The sequence below is a fragment of the Arvicola amphibius genome, chromosome 12, assembly GCF_903992535.2.
Source record: "Arvicola amphibius chromosome 12, mArvAmp1.2, whole genome shotgun sequence".
Lineage (NCBI taxonomy): Eukaryota > Metazoa > Chordata > Mammalia > Rodentia > Cricetidae > Arvicola > Arvicola amphibius.
This window is the reverse complement of record NC_052058.2, coordinates 111,728,668-111,748,941: the sequence shown is the minus strand read 5'-3', so window position 1 is coordinate 111,748,941 and position 20,274 is coordinate 111,728,668.

Below are 20,274 nucleotides of genomic sequence, written 5' to 3'. Positions count from 1 at the left end.
ATCCTAGAGAAATCTCATTAGGCTTTTAGAACAATGCTTCTTCCTAAGAACAATGTTCTTAAAAATGTTTAAAACAATACGCACATATATATGTATATATATAAATTTATTGTGTTTAATTGAATATATACATATATATATAAATAAATTTAATGTGTTTAATTATATATATATATATAAATTTAATGTGTTATATTCTCAGAAAAAGATATGTAATTGTCAAGTAAACCAAATATTCTATGTCTTTAACTTTTCAATTATTATTCATGGTAACAAATATCTAAATTGTTTCAGCATAATAAAATCTCTGAAGTCAGAAATTGAAATAAAGACCTTATAAATTCAGGAACAACAGAGAATTGATGGGCTGACCCTCTCTTAAAGCTTTTCCTGAACTACCTCACAGGTAATCCTCTTTTCTCTTTCTGTCCTCCTAGGAGACCTCCCTAGTCCCCCAGAAGTCTATGGCTAATACTGGCCAATTAATTGCTGACTCTGACTTTTGTTCAAAGTGTCTTTACTGACACAATGGAATGGCTGTACGAACAATTATACCACAATGATACATGGCACATATAAAAACATGCAACATAAACTATTAGAGTTCAGTAGTTTAGATTTACTGTCCCCCTCTTCAGTATTGGTGACGTTGAATGTAACAGGAATTATTTTCTAAACATCCAAATACCTTTTTAGATCTATAATTTCTAAATTGAAAATAAATGTTATTTATTTTGTTAAGGAAAAGTATACCTATGAAATACAAGAATTTATATTTTACTATATATAAAAAATAAAAACAGAATGTTTTTATTAAATTAAATTTTGAAAGCAAGAGCAAATAATATCTTATTATTATTTCTTTTTCAGAACTTTTTAACATTGTCATTGAATTTTAACTAAAATATTCAACATTTATTGGCAATGTTCATGAAATTCTTGAGGTTTACTCAAGCTCATGCTGTTTATAAAGATCTTGAATCCCCACCAGCTAGATTACCTCTTCTATGATGCAGGTAAGAATAGACATATTCTATTCTTAGTTGCATTAGCCAATAACATCTGAGGCTCAAAGATGCAGCACAAATACTGTATTATGTTTGCATATGATGAACTTTTTTTTTTTTACTGACTTAGTTCTTTGACTCTCTTAGCATCAATGGAATAAGACTTTACTAATTCTTTGCATGCATATCAAATAAAATCAATCTTCTAAACTCCATGTGATGGAAATGGGATTGTGGGAAAGTGTACTAAAAAACCATATATTCTCAGGCTGAGATTGTTGGCACTAGAGGAGAATCTTTTACTATTATGCTGCTAAATGATTATGACATCACATTACCCCAAAAGGACTTACCTGTTACCTACAGATAAATGAATCTCTTATAGTAGCTTCTTTCTGTAATAGATTGTGAGACCCAAAGATGTTCAATATCCATACAATAAGAGACTTTCGAGTGCTCATTGCTAAATATATCATACCTTTTTCTTTATTATCAAGATTTATCATGAAAGAGAATTCTTTTTTTCATTTTTTAATGATATTATTGAGCTCTACATTTTTCTCTGCTCTCCTCCCTGCCTCTCCCCTCCGCACTTCAGTCCTCCCCCAAGATCCCCATGCTCCCAATTTACTCAGATCTTCTCTTTTTCTACTCCCCACCTTCCATGTAGATTAGATCTATATAAGTCTTTCTCAGTGTCCTCATTGTTGTCTAAGTTCTCTGGGATTGTGGTTTGTAGGCTGGTTTTCTTTGCTTTATGTTTAAAACCCACCTATGAGTGAGTACATGTGATAATTGTCCTTCTGTGTCTAGGTTACCTCACTCAAAATAATGTTTTCCAGCTCCATCCATTTTCCTGCAAAATTCAAGATGCCATTATTTTTTTCTGCTGTGTAGTACTCCATTGTGTAAATGTGCCACATTTTTCTTACCCATTCTTTGGTCGAGGGACATTTAGATTGTTTCCCGGTTCTGGCTATGACAAACAATGCTGCTATGAACATAGTTGAGCACATGTTCTTGTGGCACATTTGAGCATCCTTTGCATATGTACCCAAAAGTGGTATTACTAGGTCTTGAGGAAGGTTGTTTCCTAATTTTCTGAGAAATCACCACCCTGATATCCAGAGGGGTTGTACCAGCTTGAATTCCTAGCAGCAATGCAGAAGTGCTCCCTTCAACCGACAGCTTTCCAGCACAAGTTGTCATCAGTGATTTTGATCTTGGCCATTATTGCAGGTGTAAGATGGAATCTCAGAGTTGTTTTGATTTGCCTTTCTCTGATGACTAAAGATGTTGAACATTTCCTTAAGTATCTTTCAGCATTTTAGCTTCCTCTGTTGAGAGTTCTCTGTTTAGGTCAGTACTCCATTTTTTAATTAGATTATGTGTTCTTTTAGCGACCAGTTTCTTTAGTGCTTTGTATATTTTGGAGATCAGACCTCTGTCTGGGGTTAATGAAGATCTTTTCCCATTCTGTAGGCTGTTGTTTTATCTTTTTTACCATTTCCTTTGCTTTACAGAAGCTTTTCAGTTTCAGGAGGTCTCATTTATTAATTTTTTTCTATCAGTGTTTGTGCTGCTGGAGTTATATTTAGAAAGTGGTCTCTAATGCCAATGCATTCAAGTGTATTTCCCACTTTCTCTTCTATAAGGTTTAATGTGGCTGGCTTTATGTTGAGGTTTTTGATCCATTTGGATGAGTTTTGTGCATGGTGATAGATATGGGTCTATTTTCATTCTTCTACATGTTGATATCCAGTTATGCCAGAAACACTTGTTAAACATGCTTTCTTTTTTCCATTTGATATTTTTTGCTTCTTTGTCAAAAATCGGGTGTTCGAAGATGTGTGGATTGATATCCGTGACTTCTATTCGGTTCCATTGGTTTTCCTATCTGTTCTTATGCCAATACCAGGCTGTTTTCAGTACTGTAGCTCTGTAGTAGAGTTTTTGAAGTTAGGGATTGTGATGCCTCCAGAAGTTATTTTATTGTATAGGATTGTTTTTGATTGTTTTTTGGCTATTCTTGTTTTTTTTTCTCCTCCATATGAAGTTGAATATCCTTCTTTCCAGGTTTTTGAAGAATTTTGCTGGGATTTTGCTAGGCATTGTGTTGAATCTATAGATTGCTTTTGGTGAAAGTGATAATATAATACTGGGTACCGAGTGATTACAGCTTAACACATGAACTCCCAGAGACTGTAACTATACACACAAGGCCTATACAAGGTTGACCCAGTCAAAATTCAATTTTGGATGGAGAATTGACTCAGTAAGTCCACACCCAACTGTGAAGTTATTTTTAATTAATTATTGTAGATAATGTAGTTTAATGAGACAAGGACTAAAAAAATGGGTCCCTGTATGAATCAGAGGAGAAATCACCTTACAGATGATTTTTTGAGCTTTATAAAGTATTCTTCAGAAATGCAGGTGTTAAAAGGATGCCAATTCTGTAGTACATTACCCTACATTCCTGTATAGCAATACAAAGAGTTCTTAGTGTACCTGTTTGTTGGACATTAAATTTGGAAAACTAATAAATGGGAAGAAACTAAATGAATAACCAGAGTTTTACCTGATTCACTTGTAAAATTTGGAGGCATATCACATAAGATCAGTTAAAGAATATCAATAAAGGCTGGTTTATCTCACTGCTTCTCTATCATGCAATCTTACATCCACTCAGACCAGTAAAATATCCTAGCATTTTACAGAAAATCATACTGCAAGCAAATTGTCCCTGTCTGAAATTTCTCTGAAACAGAAAATCTCCTGTGTGAAAACACAGTCATTGACTATGATTCAGAAGTGCTTATGACTCAAAACTGAGTCATAATGAGATGGTAATTCATTGCAGACTAAGATGATTAACCAAGAAATTCTGGAGAAATATTTTCAATAATGCTTAATACCCTGAATAATTTTACCAGCCCAAGGAAGAAGACAAGGTAACATTATTTGAGTAACTAGGAACAGGTAATTTGGATCAATGTGGACTCCTGAAATTAAGTCAACTTATTTGACTCATGTCTCAGTCAAGCTGGATAAAACCGATGAGACATCCAAACACCAGTGTAACTGAAACTTCAGGGTTATGATTCCTGACTGAATTTGTACCAACTCTGACAAGGCAAGTAAATTGTCTAAAACAGTTGAATGTCATCCAGGACAAAATATTGAGCTTTGACGTGTTTGAGCCATAGACTTCCTCTTTGATTCTCAAACAAGATGGAATTCAAAGCCTTTAAGGACATGATTCCACTTCCTGCTCTGTGCTATTGGGCCAGATTAAGTTTTATCCTAAACTCACTTGCCTTGAGATAAATAAAGATGACTAGTGAAGATACTTATGTTGCTATTTCCCTGAAAGGGATCAAAGATGCTACATACTATCAGGATTGTGATGGTCCATGTATTGTGGAATACAGTGTTTTCCTGATCAGGGAAGAAAGTGTTATCAAATCTACCCAATGACTTTAAGAAATGAATGAAGTCATTGGAGCAAATTATTGCTACTGTAATTGGAATTGATTTTATATTCATGTCCTTCCTACAGCATGTGTGTAATAGAAGTTATTCTCTATTTCTAGAAAAAGCACCAGAAATAGTCAGTGCATAAGAGAATTCTATAAATCCATCCCTCTTTAATTTACAATCTGTGATTAGATAACATATGTCTGGATACATCTACAAATTGACTTTCAAAGTTTCCACTATATACCTAGCATCTCCTTGACTGATAGGACATGATGTCAATATCTGTAAATATCTGTCAATATCTGTAAATAGGATGTTATATAACTATCTGCAAAATCTGCTGATCTACTTCAGCGTGACTCAGGTCAATGTCTACCAACTTAAGTTTCTTGCAAAATTGTGAATAGATCCAAAATACTTAACAAAATTAATAATCAAAGAAGGATTGCTTTGGTCATTTTCAGAATAGCAAATAGTAGTCAAAAACTATAGAGCTTTGAGTAATCCAATGTGTGCTTAAATTTGACACTATGGGCCATTTATATACATGGCTGTGAGTTGATATAAGGTTGTCAGGAGTTGAACTCAAGACCATTGAAAAGACAGCCAGAGCTCTTAACCAGTGAACCATTTCTCCAGATGTCATTCTTGGCTATTTATTTTGAAGAACCCACACTCAGTTTTGTTTAATTGAGGCCCAAGTCTTTCATCTGAACAGAAGTAACCCAGAAAACTTTTGGACAGCATTTTTGCATTTCCCGTATATTAACGATACTTTTGAACCTGGAGTCTACAGAGCTGATGTTGCTGATATGATGTTCACACTTGAGACCTTACTGGAGAGGCCACACATGGGGTTATAGTAACATTAATGCAGAAAGACATCATTCAAGCTTATGATTATTGAATTGTTCCTGGGTTCCTTTTAAATTTAAGGATTGAATTTGACATGGAGTTAGCTTAGATTCCAATTCTTACAAACTTAGAAAGAACCCTAAGACACTTTTTTTCGCATAGAAACATATAAATAAGAGTGTGAGTGGTCTGCCTTGGCTCTTATCTCTCTGGATTTCTTGAAAGTGACACACACACACAAGGAGAAAAAAATCTGGCAGAAATCTCATCCTGTTTTATACAAAAGGTGCTAGAACCCCCTGAGGAGCCTGATTCAGAGATATTTTCCAAAAAGTCTGGGCCTGGTCCATTGACAATTTGGCTACACTCAAAATTGTTGGAATCGACTGGGCCTGTACTTCTGTTCAACCTCAACACCAGCTGTGAAGAATAGAAAAATGAGCTGGTGGCACAGTTCAGTGGATAGAACTCAGACAGTTTTAGATGTCTGCAGGTGATCACCTTTGTAAAGTTTGGTGCAATTTTCCTAAAGCCTGCATTCTTGCCAGAAGCCTAGTGTTTGGTCTGCCACTTGGAAAAAGATAGGCTGGCAGATTAACACTCCTTTCTTTGGGTTCATGCATTGCAGAAGCTAATCACTGTTGCTGATAAACCATCTGGATTCATTGTGCAACTGCCAAGTTAAGGATTATTATTTGATGATAAAAACTAAAACCTTGCTGCTGTTCAAGTCTGAATCACATGAGACCAGCATGTGCAATGGCAGTACAGGCCCAGGACTATAAAAAACTGTTTCTAATGTAGAATTTAGCACTCCACGCACATATGTAAGGCATTCCACTGTAGATTTTTTGTTTGTTCCGTTGGTTGCTTTTTGTTTGTTTGTTTCTGTTATTGTTATTTTGTTTTGGTGTATTTGTATGTGTGTGTTTGTGTATACATCCATCTTATTGAAAAGAAGCCCATATTACCTCAGCCACTGTCCCTCCCTAAATTCTAGATGACCTATTATTTAACACTATAAACTCTGTCTTGATGTTTTTTATTGGAATTAATGGTGAGTATTAAAAAAAGCCATGGCCAATGAAAATCTGTCATTTTCCATCCTCTGTCATGTTCAAAGATCTTGTTCAGATTTGGCAGTAATGCTAATTTCACTCCTGATATTGCAATATGTCTGCAAAGCTTTCCCATGGGCTTCCGCTCTGCAACCACCTTGATATATAATGATAGTACTTTTGAAGGTGCTTATTTGCCAGCTGTATGGCTCCTAAAGTTAAATGTCTGTTCATAATTTTTACCCACATTCAAAATAACTTCTTTCTTGTTTTGAGTTTGTATTTATCTTACATATACACACACTGGCATATACTTTGCAAATATTTCCACATTATAGCATGTATTGACACTTCTTTTTAGTTTTTGTTTGTTTCTTTGTTTAAGTTTGTTGTTTTAGTATTAGGCCTTGAATGTTTAATTTAATCAATATTTGTATTGTCTGCTGTTTGGAGTTGTACTTTGCATATCTTTGTAAACTTCACAAATCTTGAAGAATACCTTTTCTTTTAACCACTACTTTGCACTTTCAGATTTTAGGGGATAAGCTTATATTGATCTTGTGTTACCATTTGGATCTAATTTAATGTTTCCCTATGACAGCTCATTATTTAAAGAATATTTAGTGAATAGTTTCTACATTCTGAATTAAATTGCTTCTGCAATTAAAAAAATCTTTGTTAAGATAAATTGGCATTTTGTGTATGTTTATTTCTGGAACCTCTGTCATTTTCACTTCATTTCCCTTCAGGATGTTATTTTATGATTTTTTATGTTATGTTTATTATTAACATGATTTCCTTATTCCTCAAATCCTCTGTAGCTCTACAAGCATCCAATTCTTTGCCCTTTCTTTTTCTGTCTTCTTAAAAAGAAAACCAAACTAAATAATCAAGCAAAGCATTAAGACCCACACAGAGTAAAACAAACAAACAAATACCCCCCAAAGAGTTAGTAACCAAAATATTCAAGCAAAAGATCAATAAGACAAAAAATGCCTAAGGATCAATTTGAGACAAAAAGTATATGTGAATTCCATTGAGTTCAATTTGTTTTGTTCATCTCTTGCTGAGCAGAGAGTCTACACTGGTGTGTTTAATATACCCAGTAAAATTCCATTGGAGAAAACAATTTTTCTTATGCAAGTAGATATCAATAGCAGATAGGTTGTTGATTGAGTGTTTGAGACCATGTTCACTCTTTACTCTCCGCCTAGAGACATCTTCTGGCTTGAACATGTGCAACCCCTATTCATCTCTGGATTCATATGTGCATCAGTTCTGTTCTGTATGCAAGACCCTGCTTCCAGGAATTAGCCCTGCTCCCTCTGGCTCTTAGAATCTGTCTGCATCCTCTTCTGAACAGCTCCTGTGCACTGAGGAGAGCATGTGATGGTAACATACCTGGTAGTAACAAGTGATGGATACACGCTCATTAGATTATCCATTCCTGTGTGTGAATGACCCATATTATGATTATTTTTATGACCCTCTGTCTAGCAATTTATATTAAAATATACTTTGGCTCCAGTTTGATTTCTATCTCTCATAATAATGTTTTAATATTCTTTCTTTTGGATACTATTTAATTTTCTACTAATTACTGTCCCTTTACTTGAAATACATGAGAAATTAGATCCTAGTCAATATTAGTAAATATTAATATTTCCTTATATAGTGCATCTCCAGTACTTATTTTGCAAGAAAACTGAGGAGTAAAGTATTTCATATTTGTATACATATATCTGAAGTGAATAAAAGTAACTTCTTAACAGAATCACCAGACTCTCTGACAAATACGACCCCCAAATCAAATGGCTTTTCATATTTTATCTGAAGGGTATCTTATTCTAGGCAACAGTTTACTAAGGAAAAAAAAAGAAGTGCTAACATTTTATTTAGTCAGAGTTCTCTAGTAAACCAAACCTGATAGAGTAAGTGTGTGTATGTGTGTGAGAGAGGGACTTATTAACGTGAAGTTCAGGCTGTGGTCTGTCTATTCCAATAATAGTTCTCTTGTGGTGGAAAGTCTAGAAATCTTTTTGTCATGTGGTCCATCACACTGTATGTCTTGGTTGTCTTCGGAATACACTGAAATTCTGTTGAAGTAGTCTCTAATGCCAGTGAAGGAATAGACTTACCAATAAGAGTGAGGACCAGATGGCAAAGAAAAAGGGCTTAGCCTTTCTCTGTCCTTTATATAGGCTACCATTTAGGGTGAGTCATCAGAACCAAAAGATGTGGTTTTAGGGTGGGTCTTCTCCTCTCAAATCATCCAATCAAGGAATATCTCTCACAAATATCCCCAGCTGCTTGGGTTTTAGTTAACCCAAGATGTTTCAAGTTGAACATCAAGAATAGCCATCACACCTATTGGGGTGATAGATGTCTCATAACACAGAATCACATGGGAAATGAGTGTTCTTGTTTTACTAGGGGACAATGGTGACACAGGCTACATAGGTGATGGGAAGATCTTGAAGTTTGTGAATGGTTCATCTTGCAAAGATAAAGGGCTGAGTTTAATGACTAAAACTCACAAAAGCCAGATATGGTGGCATGATACTACTCTCAACTCAGAGGAGGTGGAGATGGGCAGATCTCTGAAATCTTTAGTCCATAGTATAGCAAACTTATATATGCTAGAAAAATTTATGGAAATATTATATTCTAAAATTTACAATATAGGCTGAAGAAAAGTTTTACCAGTTAATGAAATTAAAGTTGTATGAAGTTTAATTTATTTGATAAAACATAATTCTTTCCCTTATAAAATTAGTTATATATTATGTATTCTCAAAAAACAACAGATACTATTTTTGGAGACAAGTTCTTGATATATAGACCAGTCTTTCTAGAAACTCCTGACCACTTTTCTTAACCTCCTCAAGACCTGACAAGATAGATAATCATCATTATTCCTGACATAGTCCAGTGATTTGATCTATTTCTTAGCAGAATTTTCCCAGCCATAAACACTAGCATGTGCATGGATTCTATTAATATGCTGGTTACTTATATCAGTTGTAAGTTTATATAATATTGTGGTATTAAGCACTGTTATTCTTAAGTCTGTATGCCCTTCAAAGTGGAATGTGAATGTTTTTAGTTAAAACAGTGCAAATTTTATCACCAGGCAGTACTTTGCCATCTTAAAGTAATCCTTTAGATGAATCTGTCTTTCCACTATTAAGAAAATATCTGTTGGAAGCTCAGTAATTAAGACAAACAGTTTCCCTTCTAATTGTTTGTATTCAAAATGAACACTGACTTACTAAGAGAAACCTAGAACCTGTCAGATAGAAAGCTGAAGAAGAAGGAAGGAATGCAGACACAGGCAAAAACACACACTCTTGCTATGAACTGTCTTGAGGGACAGACTCTCATTGAAATTGATAATGGGATCAAGATGGCATAGAACCAAATGGTGCTAAAGGTATGCTATTTCAAATGATAAAGGAATCACCCTGAGCAGATACAGCACTGTCCTCTGAGAATATGGATATGCAAATGTCAGAATAGATGCAGTAAACCATGAATAACACAGGATGATGAGTCTAATAGTGATTAACATAAGCCCTCTGAGCTTTACATCCTGTTGGTGGTAATCCACTTTAAGAATTAATGATTCAAAAACATATTCAAATATTCTTTAGTCTGAATCACCATTTGATTAGAATTTAGACAATGATGTCACTAAACTTTCTCAAATGATTTAAAATTTATATTTCATAACAATTGAACATATAATGATCTGAAAGGAGAATAGAAAAAAAGAGATTAACGTAAATATTTTTCTAAGAACTGCTCAATTAACACAATAAAATCAATTAACACAAAAAATCAAAATTAACACAACAGTCTCATGGTAGACAAAAAAAGAAAAGAAAAGAGAAGAAAAGAAGAACTGGATCTTAATGTAGCTATACTAAATCACTAAGTCTTTGGAAGTTGTAGTGCAGGCCTAAGCCGACAGTTTAAAATTTTCTGACCTCTTTGTGACTTTCTGGAGTGAGCTCCTTCAATGAGACCAATGACAAAAGAAATGGCCCATGCTGGATTGATAATAAGGCTCACCTCTTTTCAATTCCCTTTTCAGTAGTCTCAGAGGAGGGAAAGGATCAGACATGCTCCCTTAATTTTGTTTCCTGGCAATTAATTCCCAGAATAACTCCAAATAATTACAACCATAACATTGTAGAGAAAGTTAGAATAGCAGTAAATGTTGCTAAGCTCTGAACTTTGACAAACAAGCTCCTATAAATGGTCCAAGGCCAGTCAGTATGCACCTGGAACATGTTCTGTATGGTTGGAATATTTGGAAAATACAATGCATTATGCTGAATGAAAAGACAAAATAGTTTCAGTGTGACATTGAGTTTTGGGAGTAGGAGACAAAAGAAACATCCACAGTGAGAATTAATTTAAAAAGATAGGATCAAATACTCCAGTTAAATTTCCCTGTATTTTCTGTGCATCTATTCATCTGTGTGTTTTAATTTTTTTGATGAGTTTTGGAATGAAAGCATGAGGATAAAATCTGTGCTCATTCTCCCCAAGAGTGAACATAAGAATATATTGCATAGGCATGCACTGAAAAATACTTTCCCAAATGGTAGTTAAGTATGTCTTAAACTCCATCAGGCAATAAGGAATTGATATTTGTTACTACTGAGAATCTAATATTTTAAACAGTTTTTCTTTGAAGGAACATTCTTCTTTCCTAAATCCCCACACTCAATTGAAAATGAACCTCACTACAAATAACTCTGAGTATTAAATTTTATAGGCACGAGCATTCTGTTTCCAAACCTTTTATAGTATTGCTCATTCTCATCTGAAGTTGCATCCTGCAAAGTCATGGGGAAGGTAAGTGACCAAAACAGAAGTTAGTTGTAAAAGAATCCATGGAGTATTTATCCTGGAATTTTAGCTGAGTTACCTCCCTTAGATTCATAGGTATTCTACCTGTCATCCACTGTAACCCCACCGGCAGGGTCAGCTATTCAGGGTCCTCTGAAGGGGCGTTAACCTGAAAGACATGGGCTGAAGAAGAGGAAGGAGACCAAGCAAGATTCTATTGTCAAGGTCTCCGTTTATTGGGGTGAAAGTTACAGCTTATATACCCTTGAATAGGGTGGAGATAGGGGTAGGCAGGAACTCTGCCGGGGTAACTGAAGGTCATCAGCCAGCACCTGGTGTAAGCCGAAGCATGTGATTCATTAACATTGGAGTAAGGGGTGGGTTCCATTATAAGGGATAGCTCTCAAGATAGTGGCATGAGGGGTGGGTTCTCTGTAAACATCCTTAGGGCAATGACCTCTGCTATCCCTGTAAGGACGATGGTCCCTGACAAATATAATCTAATTTTAAATATTATATATTTAATATTCACTTTGGAAACACAATGTTGAGATGCATTTGACAGTTTACATATTGACCTTTGACACAAACAATGTATCAATAAGAGCTCAATTTCAGAAGGTTGCTTTCTTTGTAATTCTTGATCACTCTAGATTCTTTTACTGCTCTCAATGTAGATTTGTTCATAAATATATCGAGTTCTTAGGATCAAAGTCATGTCTGTTTGTGGGAGGGTGGGACACATATCCATAGGACTTTAGGGAGTGTTCAGTACCTCACCTATTATCATTTCCCCACTTCAATGCCTCAACATCTATTCTCACTGACTAAGATTGTGCCTCACACTCTATTTCAAAAGTAATATTCTTTTATTTCTAGACTTCATGGATTTTCAAACAATGACTAATTTGAGTTCATTGTGAATTCTTTTTTCTAAGATTATTTTTTTTTATTAAAAATTTCCATCTTCTCCCCTCCTCCTCCTCCTTCCTTCCCCTCCCTTCCACCCATACCCCCACTCCGTCCCTCTCCAAGCCAAAGAGCCATCAGGGTTCCCTTCACTATGTTAAGTCCAAGGTCCTCCCAACTCCCCCTAAGTCCAGGAAGGTGAGCAACCAAACTGACAAGGCTCACAGAGAGCCCGTCCATACCTTAGAGTCCAAGCCCATCGCCATTGTCCTGGGTTTCTCAGTCAGCCTCCACTGTCAGATACATTCAGAGAATCTGGTTTGGTCACATGTTCCATCAGGCCCATTCCGACTGGGCTTGGTGATCTCCCATTAGTTCTGTCCCACCGTCTCAATGGGTGAACGCACCCCTCATGGTCCTGACTTCCTTGCTCATGATCTCCCTCCTTTTGCTCCTCATCAAGACCGTGGGAGCTCAGTCCCGTGCTCCAACGTGGGGCTCTGTCATTTTCCACTTCCATCGCCAGGTGAAGGTTCTATGGTGATATGCAAGAAATTCATCAGTATGGCTATAGGATCTGGCCTTTTCCGGCTCCCTCTCCTCAGCTGCCCAAGGAACTAGCTGGTGGCATCTTCCTGGACACCTGGGAACCCCTCTAGAGTCAAGTCTCTGCCAACCCTAGAATGGATCCCTTAATTAAGATATATACTTCCCTGTTCCCACATCCACCCTTCCTATATCCCAAGCATCCCATTCCCCCAAGCTCTCCCCATCCTCCACTTCACACTATTCTCTCCGCATCCCCCCATCCCCCCTGCCACCACATCCCCAAGTTCCCAATTTTTGCCAGGCAATCTTGTCTACTTCCAATATCCTGGAGGATTACTATGTGTTTTTCTTTGGATTCACCTTCTTATTTAGCTTCTCTAGGATCACGAATTATAGGCTCAATGTCCTTTATTTATGGCTAGAAACCAATTATGAGTGAGTACATCCCATTTCATCTTTTGGGGCCTGGGTAACCTCACTCAGGATGGTGTTTTCTATTTCCATCCATTTGCATGCAAAATTCAAGATGGCATTGTTTTTTACCGCCAAGTAGTACTCTAATATGTATATATTCCACACTTTCTTCATCGATTATTCCACTGAAGGGCATCTAGGTTGTTTCCAGGTTCTGACTATTACAAATAATGCTGCTATAAACATAGTTGAACAAATGCTTTTGTAGTATGATTGGGCATCTCTTGGGTAAATTCCCAAAAGTGGGATTGCTCGGTCCTGGGGTAGGTTGATCCCGAATTTCCTGAGAAACCTCCACGCTGCTTTCCAAAGTGGTTGCACAAGTTTGCATTCCCACCAGCACTGGATGAGTGTAACCCTTACCCCACAACTTCTCCAACAAAGGCTATCATTGGTGTTTTTGATTTTAGCCAATCTGACAGGTGTAAGACGGTATCTCAAAGTTGTTTTGATTTGCATTTCCCTGATTGCTAAGGAGGTTGAACATGCCCTTAAGTGTCTTTTGGCCATTCGAACTTCTTCTGTTCAGAATTCTCTGTTCAGTTCAGCGTCCCATTTTTAATTGGGTTAATTAGCATTTTGAAGTCTAGTCTCTTGAGTTCCTTATATATTTTGGAGATCAGGCCTTTGTCTGTTGCAGGGTTGGTAAAGATATTCTCCCAGTCAGTAGGCTACCTTTTTGTCTTAGTGACAGTGTCCTTTGCTTTACAAAAGCTGCTCAGCTTCAGGAGGTTCCATTTATTCAATGTTGCTCTTAATGTCTGTGCTGCTGGGGCTATTTGTAGGAAACGGTCTCCTGTGCCCAAATGTTGTAGAGTACTTCCCACTTTCTCCTCTAACAGGTTCAGTGTGTTAAGATTGATATTGAGGTCTTTAATCCATTTGGACTTGAGTTTTCTGCATGGTGATAGATACGAATCTACTTTCATTCTTCTACAGGTTGACATCCAGTTATGCCAGCACCATTTGTTGAAGATGCTTTCTTTCTTTCATTGTGTACTTTTAGCTCCTTTATTGAAAATCAGGTGTTCATAGATTTGTGGGTTAAGATCCGGGTCTTCTATTCAATTCTATTGGTCAATTTCTCTGTTTTAATGCCAATACCAAGCTGTTTTCAATACTGTAGCTCTGTAATAGAGTTTGAAGTCAGGGATGGTAATGCCTCCAGTAGTTCCTTTATTGTATAACATTGTTTTGGCTATCCTGGGTTTCTTGTTCTTCCATATAAAGTTGATTATTGTCCTCTCAAGATCTGTGAAGAATTTTGATGGGACCTTTAAGGGGATTGCATTGAATCTATAGATTGCCTTTGGTAGAATTGCCATCTTTACTATGTTGATCCTCCCAATCCAAGAGCAAGGAAGATCTTTCCATTTTCTGTTATCCTCTTCAGTTTCTTTCTTCAAAGACTTAAAGTTCTTGTCAAATAGATCTTTCACTTCCTTGGTTAGCGTTACCCCAAGATATTTTATGCTATTTGTGGCTATCATGAAAGCTGATGCTTCTCTGATTTCCTTCTCTGCTTCCTTATCCTTTGTATATAGGAGGGCAACTGATTTTTTGGAGTTGATCTTGTATCCGGCCACATTACTAAAGGAGTTTATCAGCTGTAAGAGTTCTTTGGTGGAGTTTTTTGGGTCGCTTATGTACACTATCATATCATCTGTAAATAAGAAAAGTTTAACTTCTTCCTTTCCAATTCAAATTCCCTTGATCCCCTTGTGTTGTCTTATTGCTATTGCTAGAACTTCCATCACTATATTGAAGAGATAAGGAGAGAGTTGACAGCAGTGTACTGTTCCTGAATTTAGTGGGATAGCCTTGAGTTTCTCTCCATTTAACTTGATGTTAGATGTCAGCTTGCTGTAAATAGCCTTATTATATTTAGGAATGACTCTTGTATCTCTAATCTTTCCAAGACCTTTATTATAAAGGGATGTTGAATTTTGTCAAATGCTTTTTCAGCATCTAATGAGATGATCATATGGTTTTTATCCTTCAGTTTATTTATATGATGGATTACATTGATAGATTTTCGTATGTTGAACCATCCCTGTATCTCTGGGATGAAGCCTACTTGATCGTAATGGATATTTTTTAATGTGTTCTTGTATTCGGTTTGACAGTATTTTATTGAGAATTTTTGTGTTGATGTTCATGAGTGAGACTGGCCTGTAATTCTCTTTCTTGGTTGAGTCTTTTGTGGTTTAGGTATCAGGGTAATTGTGGCTTCATAAAAGGAATTTGGCAATGACTGTTCTGTTTCTATATTATGAAATACATTAAGGAGTATAGGTATTAGGTCTTCTTGGAAGTTCTGGTAGAATTCTGCATTGAAACCATCTGGTACTGGGCTTTTTTTGATAGGGAGGTTTCTCATAACAGTTTCTAATTCTTTGTGACTAACAGGACTATTTAGATTGCTCACCTGGTCCTGGTTTAATTTTGGAGTATGGTACTTATCTTAAAAAGTATCCATTTCTTTTACATTTTCCAATTTTGTGGCATACAGACTTTTGTAGTAAGATCTAATGATTCTCTGAATTTCCTCTGTGTCTGTGGTTATGTCCCCCTCTTCATTTCTGATCTTATTAATTTGCTTGTTCCCTCTCTGCCTTTTGATTAGTTTGGATAGGGGTTTGTCAATCTTGTCGATTTTCTCCAAGAACCAGCTTTTTGTTTCATTGATTGTTTCGATTCTTTTCTGTGTTTCTATTTTGTTGATTTCTGCCCTCAGTTTGATTATTTCCAGTCTTCTACTCCTCCCATGTGAGTCTGCTTCTTTCTTTTCTAGAGCTTTCAAGTGAGCTGTTAAGTCTCCAATATTTGCTTTCTCTGTTTTTTAATTGGGCACTTAGTGCTATGAACTTTCCTCTTAGCATTGCTTTCATAGTGTCCCATAGGTTTGAGTATGTTGTGTCTTTATTTTCACTAAAACCAAGGAAGAATTTAATTTCTTTCTTTATTTCTTCCTTGACCCAGGTGTGGTTCAGTAGTTGACTGTTCAGTTTCCATGAGATTGTAGGCTTTCTGGGAGTAGCATTGTTGTTGAATTCTAATTTTAATCCATGGTGATCCGATAAGACACATGTGGTTACTAATATGTTTTTGTAATTGTGTAAGTTTGCTTTGTTACCGAGTACGTTTTCAATTTTTGAAAAGGTTCCATGAGCCGCAGAAAAGAAGGTATATTCTTTCCTACTTGGGTAGAATGTTCTATAGATGTCTGTTAAGTCCATTTGGCTCTTTACCTCCATTAAGTCTCTTAATTCTTTGTTAGGTTTCTGTCTGATTGACCTGTCCATTGGTGAGAGAGGAGTGTTGAAGTCTCCCACTATCAGAGTGTGTGGTTTGATTGCTGCCTTGAGTTCTAGTAATGTTTCTTTAACATGAGTGGGTGCTTTTATATTAGGGGCATAGCTATTCAGGATTGAGACTTCATTCTGATGGATTTTCCTGTAATGAGTATAAAGTGTCCCTTTCCATCTCTTCTGATTGATTTTAGTTTGAAGTCAACTTTGTTAGAAATTAGTATGGACACCCCGGCTTGTTTCTTAGGTCCATTTGGTTGATAAACCTTTTCCCAACCCTTTACTCTGAGTAAATGTCTGTCTTTGTGGTTGAGGTGTGTTTCTTGTAAACAGCAGAATGTTGGATCCTGTTTTCATATCCAATCTCTTCGCCTTTACCTTTTTATAGGTGAATTGAATCCATTGATATTAAGTGATATTAATGACCAGTGGTTGTTAACTCCGGTTGTCATTTTTTATTTGGTAGTAGAGATTGTGTGTTTCCTTTCTTTAAGATGTGATGGTGAAGGGTCGCTAGATGTTTGAGTTTTTTGGGCAATGCTGGACTCCTTTGTTTGTGAATTTCCTTCTATTACTTTCTGTAAGGCTGGATTTGTGGCCACATATTGTTTAAATTTGTTTTTATCTTGGAATATTTTGTTTCTTCCATTTATGGTTAACGAAAGTTAGGTTGGGTATAGTAATCTGGGCTTGCATCCATGGTCTCTTAATTTCTCCAAAACATCTATTCAGGACCTTCTGGCTTTCATGGTTTCCATAGAGAAGTCAGGTGTAAGTCTGATAGGTTTACCTTTATAAGTTACTTGACCTTTTTCCTTTGCAGCTCTTAATATTCTTTCTTTATTCTGTATGTTTTGTGTTTTGATTATAATATGGCGAGGGGATGATTTTTTTGATCCAGTCTATTTGGTGTTCTGTAAGCTTCTTGAACCTTAATAGGAATATCTTTCTTAAGGTTTGGGAAGTTTTCTTCTATAATTTTATTAATTGTATTTTCTGAACCATTGAGCTGTAATTCTTCTCCTTCTTTTATGCTTATTATTCTTAGGTTTGGACTTTTTATTGTGTCCCAGATTTCCTGAATGTTTTGTGATGAGAATTTGTTGGATTTGCTGTTTTCTTTGATCAGTGCGTTTATTTTCTCTATGGTATCTTCAGAATCTGAGATTCTTTCTTCTATCTCTTATATTCTGTTGGTTATGCTTGTTTCTGTAGTCTCTGTTAATTTACATATATTTTCCATATCCAGCTGGCCCTCAGTTTGTGTTTTCTTCCTTGCCTCCATTTCAGTTTTCAAGTCTTGCATTGTTTCCATTATCTGTTTGATTGTTTTTTCTTGGTTTCCTAGGATATCGTTTACGGATTTATTCAATTCTTCAAACTTTTTGTTATTCTTCTCCTCCATTTCTTTAAGAGAGTTTTTCATCTCCTGTTTAAGGGACTCTATTTCTTTCATAAAGTCAGTTTTTTCTACTTATTCTTGATTAGTTGTTCAAATCCTCCTGTTGTAAGTTCGCTGGGTTCTGGTGCTTTCATGTTGTTTTTCAAATTGTTGGAGGAATTTTTGCATTGCCGCCTTCCCATTTCTTCCTCTGAATAATCCCCTATGGGTCTTCTTTTAGAAGCTCAATTTTCCTTTCTCGCCAGGCAGCTCACAGGTAAAAGGCCTACCTTGCTGCAGGCAGGCTTTTGAAACAGACGACCTCCCACCCACCTGGGTGCATTCAATTTCTGGTCCTGGCACCCAAACAGGCTGTGCTGTGGGATTTTGTGGCCCCGGAGACGGGAGGATGAAGCAGGGGGGGTGTCTGGGTGCAAGCTGGGAAGCGACAGGAAGAGAGGGGCAGTATCTGGGGAGAAGAACCCCTGCAGGAAGACCAGGAAGTATAGGGCTTCATTGTGAATTCTTATCCTCTACATGCCATCCCATGTTTGTCTACTAAATACAAAGGTTTAGGATCTTCAAATATACATACACACACACAAACACACACACACACACACACACACACACACACACACATTGATTCTGTACTTTTCTGAAATTCTCAATACTTCTTTATTTCAACATCCTTGATGAAAATTAGCAGCAAAAAATTCCCATATAGTTTGTCTCTAATCACTTACTCCATATTACTGTTATTAACAAAAATGTACTCTCCAATGAGGAGAAGTCATATTTATAAAACCTCTGTTTATAACTAGTTGTACTCCCACTGGTAAGAGCTTGGTACAGTTGCCCCTTCATTATCATTGCTATATCATGCTTTTTTCATTTGCTCCAAAGTTCTCACTTGAATACTCATATATAATGGCACAATTCAGACAATATCATCTGTTTACAAATTATACCTCTGTAATATCTGAATAGCCTCCTTTTGGGGTGGGGTCTTACATGGTTGCTTGTTTAATTATTAGCAAAGTTTTACAAATGTAAACTTTTTGAACCTTTGCTTCATTTCTTTGACAAACTTACACTTCCTTTTACATATACAATTACCTCCCAGGACCAGAGCATTTTGACTCTGGTGGTGGCAAAATCCAGAAACAGCAGACACCTGAACGGAAAAGCTGGGGCCAGACTGAGTGAACAACAAACTCTGAGCAATATGCAACAACAGCAACCCTGAAGCTCAGAATATTTACAATGGGCAACACTAAGTAGGACAATGCAAGTGAGCTAATCTCTATGGGAGGTCTTTGTAGGAGGACAGTCTCAGTTTACTCATTCTCCTTTTAGAAGTGGAAACTGGCTGATATTCTCTGGATTCATTGATTTTAGATAAAAGTCAATTGTTGCTAAACTTTCCTACTCCAATTCTCCTTGGGTCTAAGGCAAAAGGGTTCTTGATATGGATATATGTTGATATAGATATATCAACAAAATACACCCACTCAGACTTTCATCTTCTTCCCCCAAGTCAGCCCCAGAGGTCGTAGTCAAAACCAGTGAAACTCTGCCTTGTACAATCATAGGACTATCCTTCTTTAGTTTGGGAAAGTTTTCTTCTATAATTTTGTTGAATATATTTTTTGGGCCTTTGAACTGTAATTCTTGTCCATCTTCTACCCCTATTATTCTTAGGTTTGGTCTTTTCATGGTGTCCCAGATTTCCTGGATGTTTTGTGTGAAGAATTTGTTGGATTTGTTTTGTTCTTTAATCAGTGAGTTTATTTCCTCTATAGTAACTTCAGTGTCTGAGATTCTTTCTTCTATCTCTTGTATTCTGTTGGTAATATTTGTCTCTGTAATTCTTTTTCATTTACCCAGATTATCCATATCCAGCCTGTCCTCGGTTTGAGTTTTCTTCATCACCTCCATTTAATTTTCAAGTCTTGAACTGTTTCCCCTACCTAATTGATTGCTTTTTCTTGTTTTCTTGGGTATCTTTGAGAGATTTACCCATTTCTTCTACCTTTTTGTTTATCATCTCCATTTCTTTATGGTAGTTTTTCACCTCCTGTTTAAGGTTCTCTATTATTTTCATAAAGTACTGTTTAAAGTCAATTTCTTCTATTTTTCTGGAGTAGGGTGTTCAATTCTTCTTGTTTCAAGATCCCTGGATTCTGGTGATGTCATATTGCCTTTGAGGTTGTTGGAGGAATTCCTGCATTGGCACCTGCGCATCTTTTCCTTCAAATGGAGACAGGAGAATCTTGGTGTCTTGGTCCGGTCTTTGCTGTGACTGGCTCTCTGGGTGGATCTTCTCAGTGCAGGAGCAGGAACTGTTTCTGTCTGGGTTGAACTCTTCAGCACTGAAACAGGAA